Source organism: Ursus arctos, unplaced genomic scaffold (assembly GCF_023065955.2).
Source record: "Ursus arctos isolate Adak ecotype North America unplaced genomic scaffold, UrsArc2.0 scaffold_5, whole genome shotgun sequence".
NCBI lineage: Eukaryota > Metazoa > Chordata > Mammalia > Carnivora > Ursidae > Ursus > Ursus arctos.
In genome coordinates, this window is record NW_026623067.1 from 62,285,853 (window position 1) to 62,310,065 (window position 24,213).

Here is a 24,213-nt window from a genome sequence, read left to right on the forward strand (position 1 = left end):
GTTGCCGCCGGCACATGGCACATGGCCCACCCTCCCTGGCGCAGGGTCCAGCCTCCCCACCTCCTGACTCACATCAGCATGGCCACTTTTGGGGTTGTGCCTGAGGCATTCCTTTTGCCATTCAGACCTTCCTGCTCTGTAAGGCCCACCTGGCATGCGGTCATTTGCCTCCCCTTCAAACACCAGTCTTTCCCATGTAAAAGGAGAGACAGAGCAGGAAGGATAGAGCATGGAGCCAGACCCTCTTTCAGCGCTGTCACCCTGACGGCATCTAGCTCTGTGTCTGTGGACAATGAGGTTCACCTCTCTGAAGCGGGGATGATCGAAGCATCTACCTCACAAAGCATGACAACACCCGGACAGGTAACGTGAGGGAGAATTGTCAACACTCATTAGGTGGTGGGAACCATTACTATTATCATCATGTTGGTCAACATTTATTTTTCTGCTCTCAAAAGGCTGCTTGGCTCCACAAGCCCACAAAAAATCATCTTATAGCATCAGTAACAGGTGGGGAAAAAGCCCTAGACAGGAAGCCAGGAAAACATGGGTGCTGGTCTAGGCTCTCGCCTAACTGGCCTGTGACCGGACAGCTCGCTGAACTATCTGGCTTCAACAGCTCAGGCACAGTGACAGGGATAGGTTTGCAGATCACCACTGCCATTTCCGGTGCGAAAAGGCTGTCAGTTCAAGCACCAGACCACCTCTTACCACCTTCTCCCAGACCAAGGGCTCCCCTGGAGCAGGCGGCTCCCCAAGCCCTACTCTTCTAGAGTGGGAGACCTGTCGGGGAATGGCAGAGGGGAGACCCTGCAGGAATGCCAAATGCAGTGGCTTAAAGGTGGCAGCAGAGGGGCACGCTGGTGGCTCAGCTGGTTAAATGTCTGACTCTTGATTTCAGCTCAGGTCATGACCTCAGGGTGGTGAGATCAAGCCCCTCTTCAGGCCCTGAGCACAGCAGGGAGTCTGCTTGAGATTCTCCGTCTCCCTCTCCTTCTGCCCCTCCCTTGGCTCACCAAAAAAAAAAAAAAAAAAAAAAAGTGGCAGAAAAGGTCACATCCGATCACAGTGCTGAATAGACTAGGGGCTGGGGCACATGCCCTTGCCCAATGCACAGGGACGCATCCAAGGGCCATGGTCACAGGAGCTGGACTAGACTGGTTCCCCCTTCTCATTGTCTTCCTGTTTTCTCCCTGGGGTGGAAGAACCCAGCTCTGACCTTTCATTTCCAGCTCCAGAGTGTGTCTCATTCTTGGAAACACAGCAGAGCAGTCCCCACTCCAGGCTTTGGGCTAATGGCTACAAATGAGGCCCCCTCCTGTCCTCAGCTTCTGAGATGGTTCCTGCAACCTGAGGGACCCTTATTCAATTCTGAAAATCCATGGTCATAAAAAAGGTCCTTTCTTTCTTAGATACTTTGGCTATCCATCCTAGGCAAGTAAAACGTCTGATCATGAAGAATTTCACAGCCGTGTGCCAGAGGACATGATAGAATACAAAGTCTTCATCGTTCTGAAGTACTCATGTCTGGTTTCACAGGTACCAGCTGCCTCACCAACACGCCTCAGTACGAAGTCTCCAGCTGGAGAAGCCAGCAACACGGACGCTCCTTTTGAAGGAGTTTAGTTTCAGGCAGGAGTCAAAAGTCATATCCCTTTTATTTCGAAACATAAACCGTATGAAACTGTCCCATAAAATTAATGATTGCTGCTGTTTATCCTCTGTTCTTTGGTGAATTATTAAAGTCAGGCAGTGTAATTCTCTCCTCAGTTGTTAATGGCCCCCGAAGGCTGATTTGCATCCTTCCAGGGGCACTTATTTCTGATAAGTACTCTTATTAATGATCTAATAAAACGTCTTGTTTTGTTATGATCAACCAAGTGATTCGAATGATGTTTAAAAATTCAGCAGCCTGGTGATGAATTTGCTGAGCTGACATTAATTTAAAGTGATTTTCCATTTTCCTTGGCATTATCAGTGAGATCATGGATGGATTAAAATTTTTTTTTTAAATTTTGGTCCCAATGCTGTCAAAGGTAATCTTTTACCAAGATTTAGTAAAATTGATTGGATCAGAAATGATAATCACAGAGAGTGAAGGCCAGGGGTGCGAGGAGCCAGTAAGACAAATTATTTGGTGGTTAAGCTACACACATCCTAAACTGGCAGGCTGCAGGCATGGGCTGCGAAAAAAAAAGCTATGTCCACACCAAGAACAACACTCACAAATACAGTTTCACGCCTCCCAACTTCCTGACCTTTGTTCCAAAATGCCCTTTAGCAGAGGTGGCCATTCACACAAGCAAGGGCTAAACCCTATTATGCCTCCTCGATGGGGGCAGGAATACAAACGCCCTGCGCCCTGCCCGTGCGGAAGGCTGGCTCTGGGCAGGTGCTCGTAAGCTGATGAATGCCTTGTGCACACGCATTAGCGGATTAGTGGAGAAACCCCGGGCCCAGACGCTTTGCAGGACAGAAGTAACGGATTTCTGGGGTAATGCTGAAACTGTCCATATTCTGCAAAAATAGCTCTTCTTTTTCCTGGGACCGAAAATATCTGATCGCCTGATTTTTTTTTCTTCACCTTTCTCTGAAAATAGTGCTCATTAAATCTTTGCTAAAACTAATGCACTGAACAAGGAGTCCCAGTCTGCAGCTCCCTAAACCAGAGAAGTCATATTCCTATGCATTTATTTGTCCTTATCACTGGGATTAGCAACCGAGCACTCAAGCTCTCAAGGGGTAACACAAGACAGTTCCCTCTAGAAACTAACACCTTGTTCAAGATCTGACTGTCCAAGGTGTGCAGAGCAACATGGGTCACGGAGTAGGGACAGGACGGGCGGGAGGAGAGACAGAGACACTCACTGCCCTCAAGGGGAGTCAAGAAACAGAACAGACAGACTCAGGCCCCTGAGGGGCAAGACCGGCCATGGAAAACTCACCAGCGTGGACCAGGGTGGGCAGGACAGGAGGGGGACAATTCTGAGAAAACTATGGTAAGGTTTTATCGGGAACATAATGACTGGGAAGTAAATTGAAGGGAAACTGCAGTTGGGGGAAAAGAAGGTGAGGGTTATTCCTGCTTCTGTTGGATAACCCCAGAGGGGGCATAACAACACTTCTGAAGGAAGGCTGAAGGGCTGCACGATGCCGACACGCCTCCCATTCTGAGCGAAGCAGAAGTGGGGCAACCCTCCTGTGCTGGGGTATGTGAGCAGAAACGGTGGCTGCGGGACAAAGAGATTTAATCCCGGTCTATCTGCTGGCTAGTTAGTATGATGAATTTTAAACAGAAGAATTAAATTAACCTATGTTCTAACAGCCCCTGCTTCCCTGTTCAAATTCACTTTTTCACAGACAGGATTATTCGTGAACTTTTCATAATGATTGCAAGGACCTAGGATGAACTTTGAGTCTGGCTTTCTCATCCAAATTCTATCAAGAAAGAAACTCAAGAACACATTGGGTTTAGGCAGTTTTAAGAGACAAACATGCTCTGTTGAACATCAAGCCCATACTATTTTCGGAGGCCAGAAGGGGCATACCCGGCAGGCCCGCTCTGTCCTCTGCTTCTTCTCCAGAGCGCAGGATCCTCTGGTCCTGAACACCAGTGCGAGTGCAATGCACCATGCGAAGCAGCAGCTTGCTCTTGACAAATAAGTGTTTATATTTGGCTCAGGGGAAAAATAAATGACATTAGGGAAAGAGTTTGTAAATATAAAGTGTGATCCCAAAAATAAATTTGCGACCCTTTTTGCAAGCTGTCCCTTCCTGCTAAGTTCTCTAGGAGCTCCTGACCACAGGGGACAAATCAGGAGAGGAAGGAAGGCGGCACCAACGGATGTGACTGAGAAGACTGGGAGCTCTGCGTCTTATGTAAGACACACTATTTAATGAGGGACAAAAGTCCCCCACTTGCCTCACCAGAAAGAAAGAGAAGTCTGCTCGGTCGTGGCCATTTCTCAGAAACCATGCGGCCAAATCTCGGAACCAAGGGCTGAACTGATCCCATTTCTGAGAGTGAAAGGTTCACACACCTTCAACAATAACTTTGTAAGTCTGTTCATGTGCCTGGATCTGAGCCAGGGCTGGGACACCGAAGTGATGCGTCCTCTTCCTCAAAGCCGTCACAGGCTCGGCAGGGGACGGGAGAGTCAACAGGGGTGCCCGGCCCCGAGCACTCAGTGAAGAGGGTGCGCGGCGCTCGCCAGGACGCAGACGAGGCCCGGGGCAACAAGTGCTAGCACACACACTGTCCTGTGACGCAGGAACGTGACAGGGAGAGAGAGCAGGAGCCATCTAGGGAGGGGCTGGATAGGTCTGCAACTTTGAACTCTGTCCTATACATTATGAAGAGGGGCCCCCGGAATAATTTCAGCATGAAAGTGACAAAATCAGGTTTGCATGTTAGAAGATCACCTCTAGGATACCTGCAAGGGTTAAGCCAACTAACAGGAAGGAACACACGTGTCCTGAGTAAGTGTGTCTGCGCGTGCACTTTGCGCGCATGCATGCAGAGGTGAAGCAGGGTCTGCGGGGAGCTGGCGATCCCCAGGATGGTTCAAGGGGGGTGGCTGGGCCCCAGATCCCCCAGACTGCTGCCACGAGGCCAGGCAGAGCCCGTGCTGCCAGCGACGGCCTACCAGAGGCCCGTGAGGAAGTTCCTGCCGCGATCCAGGTGAGGGCAGGTAAGAGCCCGAGCTCCCGCGGTGAGAGAGCAGGTCTGAGAGGGACACGGCCTAATGGGAGTATGGAGGCTGTTGGGAAGAGGAGTCCGGGATGACTCCCAGGTTTCTGTCCAACCACCTGAATGCTTCCATTCCCCGGAGTAAGAATACGGAAGGAGGGACATGTGGGGCAAGACCATGTTATCTAGTCTGGGTTAAGAAGAACCTGAGATCTCTGCGGCCATGCAGCAGGCACTGAGAGGAGGTCTAAGAGCTCCCAGAGTGAGGGACACCAGGAACGTACCCTGAGGATCCCAGGAAACCGCCAGAGAGACGAGGAGCAGTCGGAGGGGGGAGAATGAGGGGACCACGTGTCCCGGAAGGCACGATGGAGAGAGATCACAGGGGGTGGCCATGGTCAGCGGAGACCAGGGCAGACAGTGCCATTCGCGTCCTCCCAAACATTTTATCCTAAAAAGCAGAAGGAGATCGCTGAGCAGGAACCAAGTGAGTCTCACTGTGGTCTGACTTACACTTCAGAATGCCGTGCACTGCATTTTAGCTACATCCTCAATTTGCCAGCCCCGAGCATTTAATTAAAAGGAAAGAAAAAGTCCCAAGGAGTACTTCATCCGAGGAGTCATTACAATAAACAGGCAGGCAGCACAAGGTCATGGCGAGGAAGAACGGAACAATACCGCGCTGTGGATGCGGCTGGGGGGCGTGGGGAGGGGGCTGCAGGGAAGGAAATGAGCTGGACAACGCACAGATGTCGACGTTTTCGCTGCCAGCAGTTCAGACAAACAGGAAGACCTTAAACTTCTCCAACTGGGAACGCTCAGTTTTGCCTGATGAGCAGAGGGGCTGAGCACATGACTGGAACACAAAAACAGACGGTTGTGATTAAGGCTGCTCCACACGGAACCTGTGTGCAGCCTCGTTCACACAGAGCCTCGAGCCCGGCTTACCCTGCGCCCAGACCACGCGCCCTCGGCCCGGGCCCCGCTTCCCCAGGCTGCTCCACGGGGCGTGGGGGTGTGTGGTCTGTGAAGCTGAGAGCTGCACCCACCCCTGGGACCAAACAAGGCCGACACGCTAAACTTCACGATTTTAAGATGTCCTGCTGCTGTCTAGCACAGGACCTACGTGCATTAAGCCTGTAGGGAGGATCCGAAGAGAAAACGGCGAGCGTCATTATCCAGGGGAGACGCTCTGTTCCTGTACCCGTATCACAACGGAGGTGTAAGAATTGTTAGAAATCCTTTGCAGTTCACAAGTTAGGAATTTCATGAAATATTTTTTCCTTGTAAACAGTTATATATTTTTTTCTCCCTATCGAGTAACTATGCGAACAAGGAGTAGTTCTTGACGTAGCTGAAGTTTCCGAGTGTCACTTGGAAGGTGCCCCTTAACTGTTCAACATAAATGCTCTGCTCTAACTACAACAGGGTTTCTCAAGCTCAGCCCCTTTAACATCTGGGCTTGGGTAATTCTTTGGTAGCAGGGCGCGTCCTGCAAGTTGTAGGATGTTGAACAGCGTCCCCAGCCTCTTCCCGCTACATGCCAGCAGCACTCTCCCTGTTGTGACAATAAAAAGTGTCTTTCGATACTGCCATATGCCCCTGAGGGACAATTTTGCTCTAGAAGATACCCACTTGTGGTTAAGGCACAAGAGCTAGACTGAGGTGAGGTCAAGCCCTAGCTGTGACACATGCTAGCAGAATAAAGTTGGGCAAGTAAAAGCCTCCCTATGCCTCAATGTCCCCAGGCATCAAATGGGGATACTACCACCTACTTCACAGGGTTGATACGAAGATTAAATGAGAAAATACATACAAAATGCTCTGCACAGAGCCCATCACATAGTACGCATTCAGTAAATGACAGCAGTGATAGCGGTTAAAGAAGAGAGTTGTAGACCCATGACTCTGGAAGACAGAATCAAGCGTATCACTCGTTTGGCCATGCAAACCACCTACAGAGCTCATGTCTAAACAGTCCTCACAAGGGCACTACGGCAAGTATGCTAGAAATACAACCACTCATTAATACTAACCTTGGGGGGAGAATAAAGAAAAAAGAAATGAAATGGAAAAACTGCTATTTACTGAAGACAAATAACCTGACACGAAGTGGAAAAGGTAAAACCACACCTTTGAAAAACTACGTGGGCCACCAATTAAAATAAACAGAAATCTGGGGTGTGGGTACCATGGTAAGAATGAGCACCTACACAGTTGAACATGGTGGTCACTGGGAGACCAAGGGGATGTTGTAACTCGATGCAGCCAGGACAGACAGCAAGGAGGCAGGAGGGTGTGAGCACTGGAGACTCTGGCCAAGAGCAGCGAGATTTCACTGCTTGTTCCTGTCAGCACAGTGGGGCCTGCTGCAGAGGGTAGCAGAGCCCCCCATGGCCTCCCGAGGGTCCACTGGCTTTGAGGGCAGCGATGAGGCGCCACAGACAAGATCTCTCCTCCTAGACGTGCCCCGGTCCTCAGTGGGGCTGGCAGGACATCACACTGCTGCGTGGGGAACCCTCCTGGACTGAGAGAAGCCTCCCTCATCCGCTGGCATCGCAGCCCACCTCCACCACCCCTGCACACACGCACGCATGCACACACGCACGAGGAACACAGAGCACCTCCCCTGCTCAGCCGGCGTGGCCTGTGCTTCCCGAGCAGCCTGGCTCTGGACGGAAGAACCAGAACGCAAGCACAGTCAACCAGCATCCAGGTTTTCTACGGTTTGGCAACAGTGACTTCATCCAGTAGCTGGAGTCTGAAAGAAGCTGAAGACAGTCATCTGACTCACGGAGAATGCAACACTAACTTGGAGATATCTCCTAATGAACCACTCATAAACACAATCGAGCCTTTCTCTGGAGACAAAGCCTGAAGTTTATGGTCAAAGACCCCTTTCACTGTTTTCTGACCTGGGTTTCACATGTATCTCAGTGACACACGGTTGTATACTATGTCATTCAAACGCACCATGTTTTTTCTTTTCTCATTAAAGTAAACTGAATAACCCAGGATACTAGTAGGCTTGTGCCCAGCGTGGAGGGCTGCGCGCATTAACATTCAACAATGTGCCCACACATGCATCATCTAAGCCTCCGTCTTGTCCACTCAAAAACCCAGTGGAGGCGAGGGACGTTTTACCCTGGTATACTATTATGTTGTTGTCAGCTGAATGCACTCTAAGAACCAAATGAGGAAAACAAGACAACCCTCCATTCTTTCCTGAAGGATGGCCACGCAGCGCCCTCCGTTTGACCCCAACAGCCAATCAAAGACATCACATGGCATTTACATTCCAGGGTAATTTGTGTAAGATTGAAACTTCTACAGCACAACTTAAAAAGCAAAATATTTGACATAAGTACAGTACCCAACGTGCAGTAGAGGTTAGAAATTAGAAAAACAGGCAACAAATAGTTAAAATATCCTAAGCCATTTTGACAAACTCCCAAAAGTTGAATGCTAAACTCACTTTGCTAGAATTAATTTGGGAAACATTTAGCCCTGCTAGAAGGAGAACTGGACTTCCCCAGCCAACGTTTTGTCAAGTCACCATTTCCAGAGTTTGTTCCTGTCAGTGTTCCATCTGAGTAACTAAGTGTTCCTCTCCCGCCTTGGCTGGGAGGACTAACATGGGGCCAAACACCTTGGAGACAGAAAAACAAACGGACCCAGTTACTAGGTTTTAAACTCAGTTCTGTCTGGAAATCAGGAAGCAAGATCAAGCTTCGGGGAAGCTCTAAGGCTGATGAGATTTTTTTTTTTTTTTAAAGCTCAAATGAGAAGTCATCCAGAGCTCAGAAGTGCAGAAGGCTTAAGAAATGGCCATGAGGATGGCCTCCTGATGGCACAGTCCACCTTCACCACTCGGGACAATTTTTTTATTCCAAAGGATCAGAAATTTGGATCAGTGTCCTGCCTCGTCATTCCCACCTGACCCTTCTGTGTTTGCAAATTTTACATACAACGTCTCTGCCCCAAAACGGATCTAGATGGTCAGTTTCACTGTACTTCTAGTGGAGCGAAGGAATGGAGAATTTTAGATTTTACCTCATTCACAGGGAAAGAAAGGAAAAAAATATTGTGAAATTTTCACATTTCCTTATTACAACAGTTTTTTCCATCATAAGAGGGAAATGACTGAAAAATGTCATTCAACTGGAAAAATCAGCTATCTGCCCCCAGGCACCCTCCCACTGTAGCTGTATTTGTTCACAGATATGATGTTTATTGAGCTGCCCAGCTAAGAACATGAAGTCAGCCAAGGCCTTCACTTCTGAGTCCTGAAGAGAGCAGACAATGGATGGGAGCTGGGGTCACGAAGGGTGACATCCAATACTCACCAGTCTTGCCTTTTCCTTTCTCCTGTTTCTTGGTTCTGATAACCCTCTCCATTTTCTGAATCCGACCACGGCCAGGACTTTTCATTGACTACAACTGATCTCTGAGCCACACCATCTGCCTAAAACTCGATCTCTCTCTCGGGTGACTGCGCTCCCAGAAACAGAGTCCTGAAATGTTTGGACCGATGCACTGCATGTGGGCGTTCAGCTACAGAACCGTGTCTGCTGTGGGCTTCTACCTACCGGACAGACTGCTGTAACTCAACTCAGTTTGCACGCTCCCTACTTGATGCTCTCAGACTGTCCTTCAGCTCCGGGCCATGTCCGTGCGTGTGCAGCAGACCACGCCGATGCGGCACCGGCTGGCGGCCATGGTGCGGGCTACGGGCCTGACGGGGCAGCAGGCGCCACGCTGCGTACCGTGCGTGCCCGCTGCTGAGCTCCCGCACGGCGTCCAGACACGCTTCCCAGACGCGGACACTGAGCTCTAGGCCACAGAAGCAAATCACTAAATACAGACCTTTCCTTCCGACATCCGAGAGAGAGCATGCACGTTCAAAAGATGCTAATAAATGCCGACAACCAAGTGCTTCTATTTTAACCACTGTCGTGTTAACATCACTTGAAAGACTACTTTAGAAATGCGTCTTCAACTGGACACAAACCAACCGAGTGTTAATTACACAGCCCTGTCAAAGGGAAGCACCTTCATACCTTAAAATTACATGTTTACCCATACCAAAAAAAAGTTTACTCATACCAATACCTAGAATCGTATAAGGACTGAAAAGTACTTTTCCTGGTGACCTCATTTAACTGCCACAGCATTCCTGCGAAAGTTTGGAAAGAACTGATAAACTACAGCACTTTTCCCTGAGGCCTGAAGCTTTCAGACTGCCTCTAAAAGGTGCTGTGCGGTGTGCAGGCAACAGGGCTTCGTGCGGGATGGAGCCCCGCCACGGTGCTCGATGACTAAATGCTCACAGGTTTAACGGCACAAAGCATTACACAGGAGACAGGTGAGAGGATTTGTGAAACAAATCACTGAATTTTCAAAATACTATATACTCTCAAGAAGGGAAATCATCTGACAGACTGAATCATGAATTTGTGCAGTGCGAGAATTTACAAAAGCACCAACGTATGAATCATAGCCACAAAATGTTTTGTAACATCCTTGTAAAAAATCCGCCTTATAAATGTAGCAGCTCTTCCAAAAGCACTTGTCTTTTTGTTTTAGGTATTCACTCATTTAATGATTTGTGAAAATAATTTATAAAATCTACCTGAGGTATAATTTCTGGAAACTAGAAGAGGAAAGGGAGAAAAAGAAACTAAACCCCAGTACAGTGGACTGTTTGGATGTCATTTTGTCTACACCGGAAGCATTACCAAAAAGAGAGATTATCATGTTACTCCGTCTGGTGATACTAAGTCAAGCCATAAATCCAATAAGCACTTTATTTTTAGTATAATTACTCAAGGGCACTCTAATTAATAGCTAAATACCATCAGTAGGAACTTTTCTAAAATTACAAATAATTTTGTCATGAAATTTTAAATGGGCTTCTCTGAAATGCCAGGTGATTGTTAAAAGCTGCCCCCAAATTCTAAACTCTGATCAAATTACATCATTAGGACTTAAAAACAGCAAATTAACTGACTTTGGTGTTGTGTACACATGTGGCCTTAGTCAGCTGTTTCTCCAACATTCCTTTGCGGAGAAGGTCCACATGAAACCAAGCTGAAAGACAGGGACTCATTCTGAGAGGTAGGTCTATACATGGAATGGGGAGCTGGAGAGTTCCATCCCGACACGAGGTCTTCATTAATTCCTCTCCTGATAAGGACCCATCATTTAGTGAGATCATGTGCCCTGAGTTCTAGAGCTACTGGTAAGATGTTGAGTCAGTGGTTCGTCTGGGAAGTTGCAGCCCCATTTGTTGACTCGTACTTACTGGACCAGACATTATTAACCACTTTTACAGCATGAACCCCCAACTGACCACAACACTCACTCATCCTTGGTTACCAACCACACCTTAACCCTCCTCACATGCAGATGCGAAGATGCTACTTCAAGGTGACTCCCACAGGACTGGGGTTGTTTCTGAGCAGTTCCTATGTGGTAGGAATAATGCCCCCACAGCCCTGCCTGCCAATGGTGTCCCCTCAACCACAAGTTGACTCATTTCACAATCAGCAACGGGTAAGGACTATTCTTGAATAAGCAAAAGGTCATTTTTACTTGGTAGAGACTGCCAGGTTCCTACCTAATATCCACTCCCCTCTTCTTCACGTGGAGTACCTATGGCCAGAAACTGGGGTGAGGAGAGTAAAACACTCTCCTCCAGCACAAAATTTAACAGGACGCCAAAAATGGACTAAATATGATAAGTAATATTTTAATATGCAATCATGTAAAAACAAATCAATTAATTTCAAAATCCACAATGAACCAAAATAAAATTTAAATAAAGACCAGGTCAGCATTACCAATTTTTCCTTCTACCTCAGGTTCCAATATGACACTGCAACATTGTATTAAAACATCATTTATCTTAGTTACTGTGTTTTTTGGTATACCCTTAAATTCTGCACAAAGGCTGAGTGCCTTACTTGCCTCACCGTATTCCTGGCCCTGAAAGAAATCGTATCTTATGGGAGGTGGCAATGTGTCCAGCTTTAAAAAAAAAAAAAAAAAAAAATCTACATTTCCTTTGCAGATGAGGTGGCCAATGAGACTTAAATGGAGAAGATGGGGAGAGGTCTCTGAGAAAGCTATTTAAAAGGACCTGCTCTGTCTCTGTGTCTGTCTGTCTCTGTCTGTCTGTCTGTCTCTCTCACACACGTGACTATGTGAGGTGGTGGATGTATTCATTAACTCGGTGGAAATCATCACATGGTAACCTTAAATTTATTATAATTTTATTTGTCAACTATACCTCAATGAAGCTGGGGGGAAAAAACCTGATAAGAACAAAGGACCTCACTCAGCTTTGATACTAGCTTTTCTTCTTTGGGGAAGTGACCATGAAGGCTCCAGTGGGGACTTACAGGACACTAGTGACTGTGGAGCAAGAGGACAAAAGGCAACCTGCATCCGTGACAACATCACGCAGCTCAAATCCTGGTCAGCCTTTCTCAGGATTCTTACCTGAAAACAACACAACTCCTAGTTCGCTTAAAGCACTGTAAGCGGGACTCAGGTAACTGATACATGCAGTTCTGAACTGATAGACTAGGAATACTTACTAAAAAACAAAAAAAGCTAATCACAGTGATAAAACCATCACCTTCATTTAAATGGGACTGTTCAGAAGAGACACCACCATCTCAGAGACTTCTCTTCCCACCTTATTAACTAAAAACACCAATGTTTCCACCCAAACGATTCTAGTGTCAGTTTACCATTAGGAAGGCCATGTGCTGGCCTCCCGAGGAATTAGAGGCAAAGGCCAGGGAAGGCTGTGGATTAGAGACGCTTCCCCTGCTGGTGGGCAGGCGCTCAGCTGGAGCCTCACAGCATTGCCCCTGCTGCCTGCTGACAAGGAGACCGAGAGGCCAAGCCCACGGTGCCCCAAGAGCCTGATTCTGGTAGACTGGGCAGTGTACCAAGGGACTTCAGAGACTCCTCTCCCGTCCTCTCCTCTACAGAGTCTACTTCGGCCCCACCAAGAGGCTCCCGGACACCGAGACCCTTGGCTGCCTTAGGCCGTTAGGGCTTCGCTGCTCAACCTTAGCGAAAGTAACACAGGCTTAGCTCAGTGCACTTTTCAAAAACCAAAATTTTAGAAGATGCCTTGCACATTCCTGATATTGCTCTCCCCACAAAGGAGTAACACCTCCATATGGAAGATATATCGGGCAACACTGAACATTAAGGCTTAACATATTTTTAAACTATATTCTTAAACAAATGAAGCTTTGTTCCATCAGGTATGGCAGTAATTCAAACCATATGAACAAAGTGTTGCCTGGTGACATTCCTCAGAAGACGTGTGACAAATATATAGGAGAATAAATCAGAAGAAAAATCAGCATTTGTTTGTAAACGTACTGCTAACACTGTGGGAGCAGGGGTGGGAGGTGTGGGGCGGGGGGGGGGGTAGTGGGGGAGGTAAGTAAAAGCATAACTTTTCAATCTCCCTGAACAAAGGAAATAGGGGGAAAAAGCCCTCTCGGGCTAGGAAGATGTCAGTGCAGGAACTGAAGGCTCCTATTCCAAGGTCAGAGCCCCCTTTTCAGCAGAAGAAAAGAAAAGAAAGCGTCATTTACATTTCTCCCGGCTTGTGTGGGTTGTTAAGCAATAAGCCATGTGCCAAAACCTTAATCTGCAGGATCAGCTCTGAAAAGAGGAAGAGAATTCTGCCAAGCATTTATCAACACCTAAAATTGTTTCTTTTCATTCCTAGAACTAAAGCTGTTTTATTAAATTTATAAACCTGAGGTCCGTCGCTTGCCTCCAAACCTGTAGGCCTTTCTCAGACTTTAAGCCATTGCTCTAAGAAAGCAAGGGGGGGCACCCCACGCCAAGGAGGCTGTTAGAATAAAGACTGGAGGCCCCCGAAACCCTCCCCAGCCCGCAGACACCCCCGCACCCAGCTGGGGGCCTTGGCAGGACGGCCTCCCCACAGCCCTCTGGACAACTCCAAAGAGCAGCACCCCAGATGGCACCCTAGGAAGGAGAAGCTCTGCAGCTGTGGCCACACCATCATGTGACTGCTAGATGCTGGCGGAGGGGGAGGGGGGAGCAGAGGGAAGGGAGGGGCAATGCTGCTGGCCGCCATGCCCTCAAAGGTACAAGTTGGGGGGATCTCTGAGACCTGGGCCTGGACCCAGCAGTGTGCTGGGGGCCACAGAGAGGAACAGGAAGTCAGTGAGATCCTGGGAGGCACACTGGTGCAGAGCAGGGAGCACTAGATTGGGAGTCCAGCAACATGCTCCCCTAACCAGCTGTGTGTCCTTGGGCAAGTTGCTTTGCTCTTCCAGGGCCTCTGCCAGCCGGTTCCTGCCCAAATGAAGTCATTAGAAAGACAACTGTCAAGGGACCCTCCCAGCTCCAATGTCCATGACTCAGTGATTCCCTGTCCTCAAGCCTCACCCATCCCTGGTGCTGAATCACTCACGTTGTGACTACTGGGATTTATTTTCTTGACCACCCTTCAGATTCAAAGCAAAACAGGAACATAAAGGCAGAACTCCAGATGTAGGGTCAATCTTCCCTACTTCCCATGTTACTGAGCCAGCTGCAGATCTTTGGGGGAGCAATGGCCTAAGCTTTGGCCCCCAGGGCACCCTTGAGCCCAGGGCCGCCTCTGCCCAGCCAGGCCTTTGCCGGCCCTGCCCCACCCCCACCCAGGCCCTGGCGAAACTCCCTGTTCCTGCCAACCTGTGACGGAGGAGGCAGGGGCTGTGATGAGGCCCAGGGATTTCACTTAGAGAAACACTGCCAAAATCACACAGCCGCCACAACTTAAGCTTTTCAAATCTTAGAATATTATTTTTTGCCCTGTACTGTAAGTCCATGGCAAAACTTAAAAGCTTTAATAGCATTTTTGTTTCAAGTTGAACAAGTTTGCTGGAATGCAGGAAGAAAAGCCATCAACTTCTTAGGAGTAACAGGGAAGAAACACCATTTTCCAGTGTCCCAGGACTGCTCCCCATTTCATTTTAGTTCTTTGTATCCCACAAAAGGAAATGAAGCTTCATCTGAACTTTAGCACGCAGCACAGGTGAGACATCAAGAAGTGGTTTTGCCAAGGAATCCAAGACAGTTCTGACTTGGAACACCACACTTAGCATCCCAGTGCATGGGGCCCCTAGCTTTCCACTGAGCGCTGACCCTGAGTGAATCACAGCAGGGGAGGGGGGACAGAGATAAAGACAATCCTCAGAAAACCCCCTCTCCTACAGAGACCCCACCCCCACCCCCCATTCTCAGTCTCGGCTCCTGCTTATCTCATTGTCCCAGTTCCGCACAAAGGGGAGAGGGGAATTGGGAAGTGCAAAGATCTAGGGCCCCTTTCCCACCAGAGCCAACTGCCAGGGGAGAAAAGCCATCCACAGGGGCTCCTCCCAGCCAGCCACCCCCCCCCCCCCATCTGGGTCCCCAGCTCTGCCTGTAAATTCCCAACCCCACCCACTCACTGATGCCTTCGGGCGCCCCTCACCGGAACCCCCTGGAGAGGAGGAAGTGAGGGAGGTCTAGTGCTTGCTCCCCTCCCAAGCCCTAACCACAGGCACACCAGGACGGCCAGCCCTGGACTCCATTACTGCCATCCCTCATCCACAGGACGGGCCGGCTATGGGCTCCTCCACAGGGCTCACCAACTACACCATTTCCACAGGACAACGGGCTCTGGATTCTGACACAAACCGCTAACAATCTCTAGAATACAATCAAAATCACAAGCTGGAGCCTACTGGCCTCAGAGTTTTAATAATCAGACTGGCTGTTCATACCCTTGGAAGAGACTTAGGCCTTCTCCCTCAGGAAATGGGGGTCAGGCAAAAGATCCATGCAAAGGGAGCTCACCGGGTTTCCTTCTGTGAAGATCACCCAGCCATGGTTTCTGCAGCCAGATTTCACTACAGATCCTCAGGGGCCCATGCCAAAAACAGACTAATGCCATTGACCGAAAACAGCCCAGGGACCAAACGTGAGTGGTGGCAGACCCCACAGGGGATGAACTCCCATGGGGGGAGGGGAGCGGTGTCAGTATTCAAGCGGAAACTGGCCAGGGCTCTGCCAACTGTTGTTGCCTCTCCTGTTCAGTCAGTCCGAGGCCCCAGCAAAAGGATGACCCTCGCCCCGCCCTTGCAAGGAAGTCTTTCAAGGAGACAGAGGAGTACAGTCTTCTACTCAGCTCTAGAAGAAACTCCAACAGCTTACAGAGCCAGCCCAACTTTCCCCCCCAGTCTCAGCCCAGGCCTATCATACTCATCTCCTACAGATGGGAACAGAATCCTGGCCTCTCAAGGAATGATTTTATTCCCCTGCCACCTTGCAAACTACCTATACGCTTCTAAAGGCTTTAAAATTATCAAAATGACTTTAACCTCACAGCTTTAGTGTCTGGGCTACTCTTCTGCCCTTACAATTTTGGTAAAGTCTGCTCCATTATTTTTAGAAGAGTCTCTGTATACATCAGCTAGTGCAGGTTTGTGCTTTACTGAATTAGTCATTGCATCTACAGTGGTCACAGTTTGCCCAAATAGATGCAATTTTTACCAGCCAAATTATACTACACAACACTCAGAATCTTGTTAGTCACCACCACCAGGCTAGGGAAACATCGTCAGTGTGACCCGAGGCAGCTGTCAAAGCACTGATCTTTTATTTAGCTTAGGCCAAGTACAGGATGATCAAAACGGAGTGGGGTAATTCCCCTGTCTGTGTGCCTTCACCCCTCCTCAGAGGCCTGAAGATCACAGGGGACTCTAACCCGTGGCCACTCAGAGTGTGTTCCCAGGAACAGAAGCATCGGCACCACCCTTGAACTGGCTGGAAATGACGACTCCCGGACCCCAGCCAGACCTCCTGAATCAGAATCTGTATGTAACAGTCATAGGCACAGTAGAGTGTAAGAAGCACTCCTCCCAGGCCTTTCTCCTTCCCCCTCCACACTCCCCCAGCCATCCTCTAGAACATACACGTTGGCCTCAGATCTGAGAGCAGCCCATACTCCCTGGAGGCTGGTGAACCTTTCTCCAAGGGGCCGAGCTGCCATGGTAACCCCACTCTGCAGGCCTTCCACCCACCTGGCTGCACCCTGCCCTGCTGGCCTCCTCCACTGACTTGCCTGGGATGGTGAGAAATGTGCGAGGCATTTCTGTCCCCCCAAAATGGTTTATTCATGAGGAAAAAGATCTATTTTTAAGTGTCAACTGCCGGCCCATCCTGGCTCACCCAGTCCCTCTCCTCCCACTTGTCCAATTAAGAAAGATCATATTGTTTCCTGGCATACAGTTCCAAGGGCATGGAGCACAGGCAGGGGACCTGGAGAGGGCTCCAAGAACAGCTCTTAGTGAATGGAAACAAGATGATTTCTGCTCAAAGCAATTTCCTCAGCACCCACCCTTTCCTCCCACCATGGACCCCATGCTGAAGGGACGCCAAGGCCACGTGGAAGTAACAGAACACCAACATATGCAAGACATATTTTTTACCCTCGAAATACAGCAGAAAAAAAGGAGAGCCAATCAGTTAACTCTCTTTTTATCCCACCCAAGTTGAAACCTTAATAGCCTAAACCCAAGTTCCCAGATGACAGAGAGAAGAATCCAAGTTTTTCTTATATGGAGGAGTGTGCCCAAGAAGGAAGGATGTAACAGCAAAAGCTTCTGAGCTTGCTGTGCTCTCAAATTCTGAATTTTTAGGGGGATCTGGAAGTGACGGTAACCAGCTAATTTACCTTACTCTCCTGGGGTACTCCAGGGATGGCAAATACGCCAGGCCATTTGCCTTTCCTGAGCTCACAGTAGATGGCACTAAGTCACCACAGTGCTTTTCACCACTGAGCCTAGATACTGCCTTAGAATCCTCCCCGACAGAGCCCCTATCCCTACAGAATCTCAGAACCCACCCTAGAACTCCTCAGTCAGGATGTACACTGGAGCAAGACCCAGGTGACTCACACGGTGAGAAGCGCTGGTGGAGCTGTGCCTGACGCGGGCCCACAAAATGAGATACACGTGCTACCCCTGGTCTTGTGTCCTGGGGTTGCCAACGTTTCCAGAGGCTTCAAAATCTGGAGGCTTATAAGTAACAGCTGACCCATTAAATTTTTTAAAAAGTTAGTAGCATTTAAAGATTGCAAGACAATGTAAAAATCTAGATTTTTGGCTTCTCTTTGGGAGGGAAAAAAACCCCACACACCTGGCAATACTGGGCTTACATTTCCACATGGCAGAGACTAGAGTTAAGAAGTGGCTGTTCATGGGGCGCCCGGGTGGCGTAGTCACGTAGGCATCTGACTCTTGATTTTGGCTCTGGTCCTGATCTCCGGGTGGTGAGATCAAGTCCCCCGCTGGGACCCCTTGCTCAGCATGGAATCTGCTGGAGACTCTCTCTCCCTCTCCCTCTGCCCCTCCTGCTTGTGGTCTCTAAAATAAATAAATCTTTTTTTTTTTTTTTTAAGTAGCTGTCCTTTTTAGAAAGGACATAAATTCTTCACTTTACCCCAGTCTCCACTACTCCTCATAGCCTATTTCACTCCTTCCTGCTGCCCACCCGAATGTGTGACTGTACCACAATGGAGACTGTCATGTTTGCCAAGTGATTAAGGACAGCTGCCCACAACACCAACCTTCACATTTAACGCTTTTCACTGGTCCTGAAGGGGAGCAGCCACATGTGCATTGGCACACTTTCCCCTTCCCCACGTGATCCCCACATGACAGGAGCACTGAGTGGAAGCTGCCCTTCACAGAGCTCCTGTCCTGTTGGAGACCCAAAGGCTGCCTGAGGCCTGCAGCTACACCACACATCCCTTCTGCTGTCTCTGCCCAGCACCAAGCGCACACCAGGAAACACGACCCTCGACAGCGCGAGCCTCAAATTCCTGGCTGTGCCACTCGGGAGCAGCATGAGGACCCTGGGCAAGCCCCTAACCCCTCGGAGCCTGGTTCCTCCTCTGAAGTCAGGGGAAGCACTTAACTCAGTGTTCTACTGAGTTACTGGGGGGAACACACGGCAGCGTGTGCAGCGCTCAGCACAATGCCTAGAGCGTCTGTGCATCTCTCAATTACACACAGCCGGTGCTCGACAAATGTTTGTTAACAGACTGGCTTTCCCATCCCCTTTGACTATCCCACTCCCCAGAGACATGGAGAGCTTTCAGACCCCCTGCACGGTCATCTAGGTTGGGGATGAGGCGCTGCAGTCCCCGGGGGTCTCTGCACAAGCTGGCCACATCAGCGTCTGGGGATGTGGGCTGGCGGGATAGACACCTAAAACCGCACAGCCAGGCAGGGCATTTTCCTTGCCCCCACTCACAACTTCTACACAAACCAGGCAACTTTTTGCTTTTTTTTTTTTTTAAAAGGTCATTAGCATTTCCATATGTCTCCCTTTGAAGTTAATAAGATATATTTTTAAATTCCATTCCAACCCAATCTCTCACTTCTCTGATCTCACAATGCACTTGGGTAGGTCCACACATTTTAGCATTTAATGCTCTCTCAATATTTCATCTAGACCTTATGACTCTCCAGAAAAAGTCTAAGTGGTCTCTAAGGTGATTAGCACAATGTGTGGCAAACAGAGGTATTTTTTTTAAAGTACACATACATGCATACACATATAAAACAATTTCCTTTTGAGGCAAAACAATAGATGCTTTTGCATTTATTCTGCACTAGCAAAGTAACAAAATATATGCCATGCCCCTCAATATCCATTTCCTTGTGCGCTAAGAGCCATGTTTCATGTTAACTAAACTATGAAATGGAACTCTTCCAGTTTTCTTTGGTAATGTTTGAATGTATAATAAATGAAAAGGGACCGAATTAGGTCACTGTCTTGTTTGTTTCCTTAAAAAGAGACTGGTGATGATCTCTGGGCCACAGCATTTTATCTGCCAACACTGCAAAATTGACGGAAGAAACATGCTATGTCTTTCCAAAAACAATGGTTTCCGTGTTAGTTCCTCCTTTCAGTTCTAATGTCTCAGTCACTGAGTTCAATGCGCCACAGACCCTAGTCTTGGCCTTCCTTTTTAGGAACCATGATGGCCTCACACTCATAGCCTGCAGAATGCAGAGGGCCTGGTGGTCACTAGCAGGGACTGGCGGGAAGAGAACCACACTGGTCATTTTCAGTCTCCCTAAGATGGGGAGGAAGTAGAGCTGTTTGGGACCCTTCCTGGCACCTATGTCCCATGCCCCTCATTCAAGCGTCCTGCAGCTGCTGCTGCTTCACAACCAGCTATGACTCCTAAGGGGCACATCAAAACAGCTACAAAACCCACTGTTTTAATGGCAGCCCTGGACAACAGCTCTGCCTCCATGGGGCAGACAATGGTCCCGTTGAAACAGCTCTCTGGGGTGGATTTGGAGTCATCTGCTTGTCTGAGCAAACCACACAGCCCTGCCAGGCAGCTGTCACCTTGCTATGGGGACATGGAAAGTTGTTGTCATCCTGCCCTTGGCCCTTAGCAATAAGGAAACCCCTGTGTTTTCGGTGAGGAAAGAGTGCTGGCCTCTAGCAACCCCAGAGGGAATCCTGAGTGTTCTGAGCAGAGCCTGAGGTCTCCAGGAGGGAAAAAGTTAGGAATATTAACACTAAGAAGAAAGGGGCAGAAAACCCCTTAGCTCCCAGAGAGAGGAAGTAGGTCTCTTAATTAACTGCCTGATATTTCACCCGTGAGTGACAGCCCCACCTCCCCAACTCTCTACCACCCCCACCTCAGCCCAGATCTGCATGGCACTTGCTCTCCAGACAGATGCTAAATCAGCTACCTTGAAATGAACTAACAGGACTTCTCAGTTGGTGGGCAGTGAAGGTGGGGGAGAGGAACCATTTGGGGAAACAAAAGGGGCAGGAGAAAGTGGGGAAGGCAACTTCCAAGTATCCATTGATAACAAAATATAAACACACTGACTGGAGGCCCAAAGGCCTTACGAGTGCTTCCTCTGTAGTTTCTCATCTGAGTACCCCGAGCAGTCATGAGATGTGGGAGCCCACTGAAGGACACTACGGAGCCCCTCTTTCAAATGTCTGCTTGTAGAAACCACTTCACATTTACTGTTGTATGGAGAACACAGAGGCAGCCCACCGCCTGTCACACCCCATCGGACTCATGGCTGGGCCAGTCACAGAGTCCTTGGGAAAGGGGAGGGTCCCCTTTCATAAAGACTTACACTATGACCAGCCTAGCAGCTGATAAATCAGTCACTGAAACAGATCCTGGGGACCTAGTTAACACACAAAAGGGAGGAAAACGTAACAAACCAACCCACAAAATAATACTGTGCTACAAAAACCACAGGAAGAGAACTTGCAGTGCAGGAAAACGCATCACAGGTACATGGTAATAATTAAAGCCGAGCCAGGTGCCGGGATACCCACACAGGTGCGGGCAGTCACTAGCCTGTGCCCACCGAGCCTACCAACGGTAGGAGCCATAACCACTAAGGCTAAGTTAAACCAGAAGGAAAAGGGAAAAAAGTATCCACATTGAAAAAACACATTTCTGTAGCAGAAATAACATTAGGATGCTTTGAGTTTGAATTATGACAAGGGTCCACTTTAAAAGGGAAGCCATTTGTAATTCTAGAATCCTTAAGTTACAGCAATTTAGTAGCTCTGTGACCTTTGGATTTTTTTTAAACCACTGTAGTTAAGCTTTTGTCCAGCTACCTCTGCATCCTTGGGAAATAAATTCTTCAGCATTGTGTCATGGCTCTGATTTGCCATCAGGAAAGGAGAAGTGAACAATCTCTGAGGGACCTCACACTACCCCAGAACATGTTTTCTCCAGTAAGGTCCCTTGAGAGGCTCAGGTTTCTGAAGGACAAGCACTGCTGTGGGCCCAGCAGCACGATCTTTACAGAGCTGCCAAACCCACTTGCTTTGTCCCTCTGTGGAACCTACCAGCAAAGGGAGCTTGTGAATTGCTTCCTGAGACTTCCAGGAATCGCCCTGCTGGGCTCCTCCTTGCTGCGGCCTGTGTATGTGTCCTGGGAGCCACAGAACACATCTCAGCCTCTCCTGCTACCCTCAGAGCTCCAGTCAGGCAGGGGCCCGCATGTGCCCACCTCAGTGCTGTGGTCTCCACACCCTTCACGGGCATAGGGCCACCGCCAATCCGTCCTTCACGGTCTAGCTCCGCTGCCATCTCTTCCACAGAGCCTTTCCTTTCAGACTATCTGCTCGCACTGAATGGGATCCAGTCTTTATCTGCACCCCTTCAATGGCACAGCACTTTCTACAGCACGGTGTGTCTAAGAAAACATCTTTTCTCCCTTTCCGGAGAGCCCCACAAACTTCTTGAGCTCCGAATCCTCACCGGACTTGCAGTCACATGCCCACGGGACTGCACACCCAGTGCCTGCTCAGTAAGTGCCTAGGGGAACCTGCTTCTGCCCGCAGGGAGGGCAGCAGGTGTCCACAGACCTCACTGGGGCACTGCGATACGCTGGGATGGAGTCTCCCGTCCTCCCTGCTGAGGCTCTCTAGGCTTCCCACCTTCCTTCACTGTCCCTCTGAGAGGACAGAGAACAGCAGGACAGTCATGGCCACAGCCTCACCCCTGAAACACAGTCCTCAGTCCCCAGGCCTGGCCTCCCGGATATAGGGGGAGAAAGAGCCTTCCCTCAGCCACAGTCACCTGCAGATACAAACATCTGGGGGCCTGAGACAGGGAGACCTGCCCGGTGCCAACCAGGACAACATATCAGGAGGGTCAGGACAAGGCATGAAGCCACTGTGGTACGTGCACTGAGGACAGAAAACGTGACTGGGGGGAAGGGCTGCCGGGGGGCGGGGGTGTCTGTCATAGCCTCTGATTGTCTCCTGCAATTCCAGGCTAGGATGCTAAGGGCAGCCCGCCTCCAGCGGGCCAGGCTGCAAGCACTCTGCCCTGGCTCTCGCAAGGGGCGGAGAAGGCAGCACAGTGACTGCTCTGGGACCAGGTGGGAAGGGCTAAGGGTGGCTGAGGAGAATCACTGACCACCCACCAGCGCTGAAGCAGCAAGGAGAGGGAGATGCTTGACATGGCAATGGAATTTCCTGTTCTGGGCTCTGTGAAGCCCCTTGGGTGGCTCTCCTCTAGACGTTGTGCAATTCCCTTACTTCACACCCCCAAGCTGTGCGGGCCTCACACCCAGCCTGCTGCAGACAGCAAACTCCAGAGGGCAGGGACCACAGCTGTCTCCCCAACTGAACATCAAAACCTCCCACAGCATCTGGTGCACACAGCAGGTGCCCAGTACTGACCTGTTGAGTGACACCTCGGAGGTGAAAACAGAGCTCAGATTTTTGGTTTGGAATCATCGGAGGTAGCGCATTTTGAACACAAAGTACAAAGAGCGTATCAGCCTCTCCATTCCTGGATTTATGTAGTAGGGGACAGGGTGGGCATATAAAATCTCCAAATCAAAATCCAAAGCTGCCTTCTTATGGGGCTACCATCTCTCACAGAAAAATCATCCAGGAAAACCTCGGTTATGATTTTTGTCAATAGGACGAATACGTATCATTTGTCTGAATCCTCGAGTCACAGACGTGTGCCGATGCAGTGAGGCCCCGCAGCTCTCCTGACTACAGCGGTTGCAAAGCAGCTTGTTCTGGCGAGACCAGGCCACCTCGGTGGGGAAAGTCAGGCCGATGGCAGAAAGTGTGCCAGGAAGTCCTGGGCCATATTCTGGCGTGCGGGCACACGCACGCGCACGCACACAAACACACACACGCCCAGAACACACAAAGACAAAACCATGAAGTGACTGTGTGAGCACGCATTTAACTGCCTCTTAGTCTGCTTTTCAGTAACTGGGTCAGAATCTGAACTTTTCTTTGTCTTCCTTTTTCTAAAAGAAAACATTCCCTAACCAAAATATGGAATTCATCTGCACTGTAATCCCAAGTGGAGCGCAGACTCATTTCCTCTTGATCCGCGTCTCACTCACGCCCACTCACTCTTGTTTCTCATGGACAATGAATGCAAATACTCCCCTGTAGGAATCTCAACCGCCCTCTCCGAAACAGATGTTCTGGAAACCCCTGACAAGCCGCCTGTCACCGTGAGGCACACTGCACACTTCACAGCCAGTCGGGTCCGACGCTTCCACACGCCCAGCTCCAACATGCCTCGCAAGAGCTCAGAGAGCTGTTCCACGAGATCAGATAGAACTCTGTCGTTTAGCAACTTGGTCTCCGTGTCCCCTTTCAGCAACATTCCCCATCAGGAGGCCACTTCTGAGGCCCTGCTTCAGCAAAGTCATTGTCATCTGCTACAGAATCAAGAGTGGGGTTTCTCAGGCACGTCTCTGTAACGATCTAGTACGGTCGAATCCTTCGATGAAAGCATTACTTTCAGGAAGTGAGCCAGGCACTTGGGAAAGAAAATGAACTTTTGTAAGCCACCAGGGCACTGTTCATAAATTTCTGCGAGGCGAACGGCGCCCTTGCGGCCTGAGAGAGTTATTACTCAATACTTCCTAAGCACCCACAGA

At 49.3% G+C, this 24,213-nt stretch overlaps 1 protein-coding gene across 7 annotated transcripts in view; it reads right to left on the minus strand.

Annotated features, from left to right (window-relative positions):
- The window catches only part of LHFPL2 (LHFPL tetraspan subfamily member 2), a 151,336-nt gene that overhangs the window by 36,224 nt on the left and 90,899 nt on the right, over positions 1-24,213 (minus strand). The gene's annotated exons all lie outside the window — the stretch shown is intronic.